This window comes from Hirundo rustica, chromosome 3 (genome assembly GCF_015227805.2).
Source record: "Hirundo rustica isolate bHirRus1 chromosome 3, bHirRus1.pri.v3, whole genome shotgun sequence".
Classification (NCBI taxonomy): domain Eukaryota; kingdom Metazoa; phylum Chordata; class Aves; order Passeriformes; family Hirundinidae; genus Hirundo; species Hirundo rustica.
The window spans coordinates 90,276,552-90,284,819 of NC_053452.1; the positions used below are offsets into that span (position 1 = coordinate 90,276,552).

General features: G+C 35.5%; 1 long non-coding RNA gene across 1 annotated transcript; it reads right to left on the bottom strand.

Annotated features, from left to right (window-relative positions):
* Positions 1–904: 904 nt before the first annotated feature.
* On the bottom strand, positions 905–3,448 carry LOC120750989 (uncharacterized). Its single transcript, XR_005700227.2, has 5 exons — positions 3,411–3,448; positions 2,637–2,703; positions 2,441–2,541; positions 1,969–2,189; positions 905–1,312 (listed from the first exon to the last, which is right to left on the bottom strand). It is a non-coding gene; the product is annotated as an uncharacterized LOC120750989 (long non-coding RNA).
* Between the last annotated feature and the right edge of the window lie 4,820 nt (positions 3,449–8,268).

The following is an 8,268-nucleotide window of genomic DNA, read 5'->3' on the forward strand; positions in this document are numbered from 1 at the left end:
TGGTGCTGTTGGCAAAATTGCTGAGGGTCTATTAGAATGGGTCAGAAAAGCCTGTCCCTGTAGACAGCACCTGTAGGGTTGACTGGAATATTAGTGCCTGCTGTTCACAGTGCTGTAACAAGTGAATAATTAGTTACTAAGGTAAGTAATGTCTCAGTTTGAAGTCTCAGGTAATTTTTAAGATGAAAACACAAGAATTTATCAAATTATTTTGTAAATACATTTATTTTTTTTTAAAAAAAAAACTATTTTTCTGTATATAATCTAAAAAGAATCAATTATAAAATGCCAGATGATTGCAAAAATTCTCTGTTTCTTATGTTGTGTTTAAGTTTGCTTAGTAGTTTTTGAAAAATGGAATCCACTTTCAATTTTTTTAAACCTCCTGGATAATACAAAGACATGAACAGATGTGTAGGGGCTGTGCTAAACATACTTGACCTTGCATCACTACAGATAGCTGGGTAGACGTCTGAATTCTGTTGCTTGTAATACACTTTTCTATAAAATACTTTACTGCTTCAGAAATAGAATAAGTATAGTGAAAATATATAGTTGAAACGTGCATATACATTATCTACAGATGAAGCCATTATAAAAATATCATAACACAGATAAATCATTCAAAGTTTTTCTGTATTTCAAAATATTTATACACTTAACAAAACAAACAAGTTATATCTTGGAAGGAAAGTACAATAGCTGTATGTGAAATGCAAACTGCTCCTAGTCTAAATATAGTATGGGCTCTTATAGACAGTGAAATTTATTACAAAAATTACCTCTAAATTAAAGCACTCTATAAGAGTGCTACTTCCAATGATATTTTTTTCTTCCTTTTCATTTAAATACAGACAACTAGGAGTAGAAATCAGACAGTTCTGGAGGTAAAATTTATGCCATAGGAAGCTTGAAAAATAAGTGATTATGCTCTCTCAAACCACTCATAACCCAGGGCCAGGTACATATGATGCCAAAATGCACTCATGATAAAATCACATTATCATAATGTGATATCTGCTTTTACTTTTATGCTCTTTAATCATTATTTGAATAGCTGGCAATGAGGGTGCACACATTTCAATTATGATTTCAGATTTGTTTCCCATTAAGATGAACCAAGGAATCATTTCTTTCAAGGCCTTAGCTAGGCTGCAGTGAAAAAGCTGAATCATTCTATGGTTAACTTATATAATACAGATGATTTTCTTTTCACACCATAAGGATCAGAAGTGTAAATTATTTCCCATGAATCTTGGACCTGCAGGAATAATTCTCCTGGCCAGATGAATCAGACTTGGCTCCTCTGTTCCTGTGGGACAAACGCATGCCTTGGTACACAAAAGAAGTTAATACTCAAATTTCAGTTGGGAACACTTGTCTGTAAGGAAATAACACCTAGAACATTTTGCAGAAGCCTCAAAACAAGACCAAGTAAGTGTACTATTGCTGTAATTTGACATTTAAGCTGTTTTGATAGAGTGGAGGAGACATAGGCTTTGGTTCCTGTTGTGAAGATTATAGTAATATTTAGTCCATATTTATTTGATGTTTCTTCCTGTACAAATATGGTAATTGGTATCATGATACCAGTGTTGCTTTTCTGGCACTGTTATTCTTTAACTCATTAAGACAAAGTGAAACAGACTACATTGAATAGAATGAGGAAGCTTCCATTTCTTCCTTTATGACAATCAGAACATCCTAGAGCTTGAAGCATATAGCCTTGGACCATGTATACCAAAATGCAAACTACATCTGACAGATTACAGAAAAGGCCCAACAACTGAGCTTTTAAATTTAAAAAAAAAAAAAAAAAAAAATCAACAAAAAACCAAACCAAAGCAAAAACAAAACAAAACAAACAAACAAACAAACAAACAAAATCATAGGGTTGTACTTATTGCTAGACCTGAGGAGGAAATGTGAGAACAAGGCTAATAAGAATTTTTTAGTTCCAGTTCTCACCTCAGATGAAGATTTAAAGTTCCCTTCCCTGGGCTTCCTCCTCAGAAGTTTCTGAAGGAACTCAGAGTCTTTTGAGATAAAAAAATTGCTGCTATTCCTCATCTGACCTTAAGAAGACAGAATCATCATCATACAACTTTTATGCTGGATTACACAGATGTTAAACTTGGACAGCTTTGAAGAACATTGAGTTTGCATGGATGTACTACAGCAATCTAAACCTAGAAAGAAGAAAAATCACCCAAAATGTCAGATTTTGTTCAGCTCTGTTATTTTTATGTTACATTTTTACTCACTTCTATGGTCTTAATATCTGCAAAATTTTAATAAGAAAATTGTATAGGGACATATATTCTCAACAGGCTTTGGTCTCAGTGTGTTCTGCAAGATTGCCTCAATTTGTGATTAAGACCCTGGAAGCAAATGCATATGTGAAATCACCAAGTTTTTAACCTGTGATAGTTCACAATACCTTACATATCTTCTGTGTGGAGCATGGAAATAGAGGGAATTCAGAGGCTGGCAGCAATAGCAGAGTCAGCAATGAGTAGGACATCTCTTTAGAACATCACACTGCCCAGGACAAGAGGGTCACAACTAAGAAAATATCCACTATGTCTTCTGCATTGGTGGAATTGTAATAATTTTTATTAACTTTTGTAACTTACGGGTTTCCAAAATGACATGATGAAAGTATGACTTCTTTCTGCTTGTCCCTGAGTGGTTACTGCAATTCTACAATGGAGGGAGGTACTGAGATTAATAGGAAACAATACTTTTAAAAATGCAAACAGTCATTTAAATTCACATACCACTTTCATCCATGTAAGAAATAACTGTAATAACATGTATTTGATATATTTTGCTAGGATTTACTTTTCTGATTGCATTTGTATGTTTAGCTTGTCAAAATACTGCAGGAGTCAGTTTCACGTGAATTTGAGTCAATTTAAGATGAAATTTGCATGGAAGTAAAGCTTAAACTGCTGGGATTTGGTAAAGTTTGAGAAGAAGCAGTGAGCCCTGGAGTCTCAATTCACAGATAGGACAGGATCAGGACAATGCTCCAGGATCCTGTGGTTGGTGTTCAATGGTGAGCATGGAGAAAAAGTGCTTAATGTGGGATATATATCTAGCTCTGTGAGTGATGTCAAAACAGAAGGAATTTCTAATGCAAATGGAAGTTGAACTTCAGCAATATCAAAAGATCAGTGCTTATGTGGATGAAGAACCTGCCAAATTAGGCAGCAGCTGAAAATATCTCTTTAAAGATATTTTGTGTACATAGCATCAAAAGTGGGAATTAGTCTGATGCTAGGCCTTATTGCTAATATAATCTTTTCTCCTCTCTGCAGAGTTAGTATAGCAGAACTCCCCCAAACTGCACCAAACCTAAGCCAAGTTTTTGTTTACTGTTGACCAAGATGATCTGAGCGGCTTACCTCTTCTAACGTGGAAGCTGAAACTAAGGATATTCAATCTGGGGAAAAAAAACCAACAAAACCCACTCTATAAAAAATGGTATTAGATCACTGCTTTATTTTTAGGTCTAAGACCCACAACAGAACTTTTTTTATTGTACCTGTTAGTGTACAATAGGAAAACATCTGTAGAAAGTAAACCAAAAGCAGTAAGCTGTAGAAACTTTTCAGGTTCTTCAGTTTGAAGGACCACAAAAGAAACTTGAATGCCACATAACCTTTCTGTTTTCCAAAGTATTGAACATTTCATAAATGGATGACTGCTCTTAAGCAAAAAGGATTACAAAACCAATGAGGTGCTGTTACAAAAATCTATACAATATACTTGTGAAAGTGCAGCTCATTATGGAGTATGACAGATAATTCTTCAGTTAAAAGGCACTGCTGTATAGACTAAAGATATATGGATTGTATAGACCAAATTTAATGTGACATGAATCCTTACAACAAATCAAGTCTGGGCTTTGCTCTTTCTTCCATGAAAAGTTCTGTAACGAGGAGGTATTAATGCAAGGTGTTTTCATGGGTGTGGTTTTAAATGCTGAACTTTGTACATTACATGAAGCATTTAAATCCTTCCTCATCTTGATTACTTGAAGAAAACATCTACCTATCTTTCTCAGCAAATGATTTATCAGGCTAAGTTTATTTAAGAGGACCTTATGTATCTCCATATATCTTAGGGTGACTTTATGATGCTTGTATCCCCAGTCATCTGTCCTGTTTATGCTGGATTTTAAGTTCTGCACCTTTAAGATTGGTTCTGAAAGCGAAGCGGGGAGAAAAGAAGTTGCGGAGTTTGTTTTCAGGAAGGGCACTCACTCCTCTGCGTTCCTTCTCCTGGACTGTGTTTGTCTGCAGCACAGACAGACAGCGTGAGAGAACTCTCTGTTGCTTTTAGTTAGGTTTTGTTTTTTGTATTTTTTTGTGTGTGTGTGTTTGTTTGTTTTGTTTGCTCGCTGAGGCAGAGAAGTTCCCCAGACAGTGTTTTTTTTCTTTTTCTTGGAACTGATCAACCTTCTCTGGACTGAAAACCCAGAAAAACACCTGTGGCCCACCAGGACCTGGGACTCTGCATTCCAGCACAGGAGGAACAGATAAAGAGGCTAGAGCTGAACTGTACCCCACAACAAGGACTTTGTAAATTTGCCATCTCTTCAGAACAGCGAGAGGTTTTATTGTTTAATATTATTAATTTTTTATGCTTGTGAATACTTAGCTTGTTATATACACATTTTTTTCCACTTTTCTCCAAGGAAATCTTTTCCTGAACCATTTGGGGGAGGGGCTGCTTAAATTTACTTTACTTACCAATTTACTTAATTTTACTTTGGATGTTTCCTCCCAATTTTTCCCTAAACTGGGACACCATATTTGAGAGGAATTTAAGAAAGAACGAGAAAAGTCATGTAAGAGAAAATTCCAGACTAACAGAAATAGAGATCAATAAGAGCATAGCATATTATAATATCACTGTTTTTCTTTTTTTTAAAAAAATATTCTTTATATATATATATTCTATGTACTCAGAACTTAGGCTTGAACAATAAACTATAGTTTATGTAAACTAGGCTGAAGTGTAAATGCTCAATTTTACTGAAATTTTTCAACTGAATATTTTAAAGTGCACTCTATTTAGTGCAGTACACTTAGGAAGCTAAAGAATTTATACAGGATTAATGAACTCCATTAACTATAACTAAATTAACTGCAGCTATTTTGGTGGTAAATATAAAATCAAACCAAATTTTTGTTTGCTATTGGAAAGAAGATATTGAGTTTCTTGTGAAATAGATCTCATAAAAAAGTAGCTCAATAGAACATTTGGCCAGGTTCTCACATAAAGAAATAGAAAAGTCTAAGCAAAGTAATGAAATTATGTTTTATGAACCTTCTGGAATAAGCAGAAAAACAAACAGAGCTTAATCAGTCTAGAAATGCCATAAGTAGATTTCTACTGTTTTGAGGCTTCAGGTTTTTCTTACATTCCAGTTACAGGAAGAAAACTACTTTTCATGGCTTTCTGCAAGTCTAATCTACCAATATATAAATGTCGCTATATCACTTTCATCAATCATTATGCAACACAAAATAATAGCCTTTACACCATAAAACAGCATGCTGCAAAAACTTTTTACTTGGAAAGTTAAACAATTTCTTGAAATATTTCTCCTGGATTCAAGATCATAAATTAACCAGACATGTACTCATGCTGTCTGCTGATCAATCATAAAGTTCATTCCCTAGTATTTGGCAATTATAATTTATTCTGTAGTGCAAAAAGGCAGTTTCTTCTGGAGTGTTTCAGACGTTTAGGAGAACATCTGTTTTACCATGAATGCACATCAAACTGAAGTGTAAAGAATATATTAAATAAATATAACGAATCTGAAATGTAAATGATAGGGAAATATAGAAAAACTGCCATTTGTTAATTTTTTTTACCTGCCAGGACAAAAGTAACACTCTCAAGAACATTTGTGAAAATACATAAAAGAACAGCATACCTTCATCCATTTTCCAGAAATGTATTTTTAGAATACTCACTTTTCAATCTCTCTGAAAAGAAATAATAAGGATAACTATCAGATTTACTCAGGGAATAATACCTTTTCTTTTCCTCTCTTGGTTTTTCTTCAACTTCCACCCAATTTCCCAGTCCTCTTCCCTTTGGTCATTTCTCACACAGGAGCTCTACTGACATCTATGAAATTCAATGCACTGAATTAATAACAGAGGCTGATATAGACTGACCATAAAGTCCCATTCCCCACCTATCCTGCCTGTCATGAGGCAGGTGGAAAGTAGAAAAGTCAGGAATGAAGGAGTGAAATTGAGCCTGGGAAGTAGCAAGGGGTGGAGTGAAGCTGTTCTTCTGTTTCTTACATCCTACTTTGGTTTTCTTTGGCAATAAGCTACACTAACTTCCCCCAGCTGAGTCCATTTTTCCTTTGATAGTAATTGGTAAGTGATCTCCCTGTCTTTATCTTGACCCACAGGCTTTTTTATCATATTTTCCCCTTGTTCTGTTGAGGAGAAGGAGTGAGGAAGCAGCTGGGAGGGTATGTGACAGCCAACCAAACTCAACCCTGCATGAAAACAAAGGAGAATTCTCTGATAAAGAAGGTGCAAAGGTGTAAGGGAATGGGTGCAAGAGGATCCGCTAACAGGGAGAAGGATCCTAGACAGACAAAGAGAACTTCAGGGCAAAATGCCAATAGTCTTAATGATATAGCCAGTGCAAAACCAATGGGAGACATCTGGATTTATGCTCTGAGACTGGCTGGAATATTGACTGCTCTTGGAGGAAATAATCCAACACTTAAGGCAGGGCCCTTTTTTCTTACTATCTGTGTTCCCAGATTCCCTGTTAGCTGCATCTTAGAAACCTGTGTGGCTCCACCAGCCTTACTGCTTCCCTGAACTCCACTGTCCTCAGTCTCAAACCAATCTCAGATTCCTTCTAACCTCTCTTCTCTCATCTTCCTTTGTGAGGTTTTTCTCCAACTGCAAAACTTCTTGTTATCTACTCCAGAAATACTATACTCCAGCTTCAGCTATTTTGATCTCCTGCCTTGAGGCAGGGAGGGTCAATTCAATTTTGAATTGCTGTTGCCAGACTTTAATTTCTTAGTAGTGTGATGCATACAGCTCATTCTGAGATTCCTTAAAATAGTGTTCTACTTATAAAGCTTATTGAACTTGCAGAAAATATTAATAAGCTACAATAACCAGTGCTCTAAACTGCTTCAGAGCAGCCTTGTCCATGTTTCCTGATAAAATGAGCCTGTGTTCTTGCAAAAACCACAATTGCTTGAGTTGTATGGTTTAAATCAGTCAATCATGAGCATAAATATCTGCATTATCCTACAAGTACAATTTTTTCAGTTTGTAATGTGAGATATTCTATTGTTCCTTCACAATCCTGTGAATGATTTATGTCATTCTGCAGCACCATAAGAGATTAGATGTGCCTTGGCCCCCTCCTGTCTTTGTAGGCATCGTCCTGTACATATCAACGTTAGATTTTTACTATGTGCAGAACTGATGCAGTCTGGAATTCATAGATCTATTAAAGGAAAATAATCTGGGTTGTAGAGTCAACTTCTGCTTTAGATGATGCAAAACTACTACAATATATTATTTATGGCTTTGTGCTATTGGTACTATATTTCAAGACAGCAGACAAATATTCCCATTAATTCCCCCTAAGGGAGATGTACACAAAGGAAAATTTAAAATGAAAGGGTGGACTGTCGTGTTTGACTCTGGAAAGTTGTGCGTGAGTAATAGTTTTTGAAGGCACATGGAATGTTGGTTCCTTACATAAGGATGGATTTGCCCTTGTTAAGGGACCAGTGATACTAGTGAGACCCTCTTTTTCTGATGAGCTCATGGAGTTACATTTTTAACAAAATCCAGATAATCCTCTATGTATAAACATGAGTATGTTGTGTACCAAACACAATGAATTAACAGATTTATTAATTAGAGGAGTGACTAACATTAATTTCTATGTCCTATCAAGCTTAAGTGTTGAGAGCATTTTCTTACTCATTCTGAACCACTAAGCAGGGTGTAAAGCCCAGGTTCAGCCATTAGTTTTGGACAACTCCAAACCATCAAAAGTGGTTTTGCATCCATAATAGGGGAATAAGTCCTTTATTCAATAGAAATAAGGGAAAAATAGGAAAAGTAAAAGTTTTCTGACTGTTTTTGATTATCAGTCAACAAAAAAAATAATTATCATTGGTGTATATATAAAATTACAGACAGTGTATCAGAAGGTTGATTCTTCTCCGGAGGTGCCAATACACTG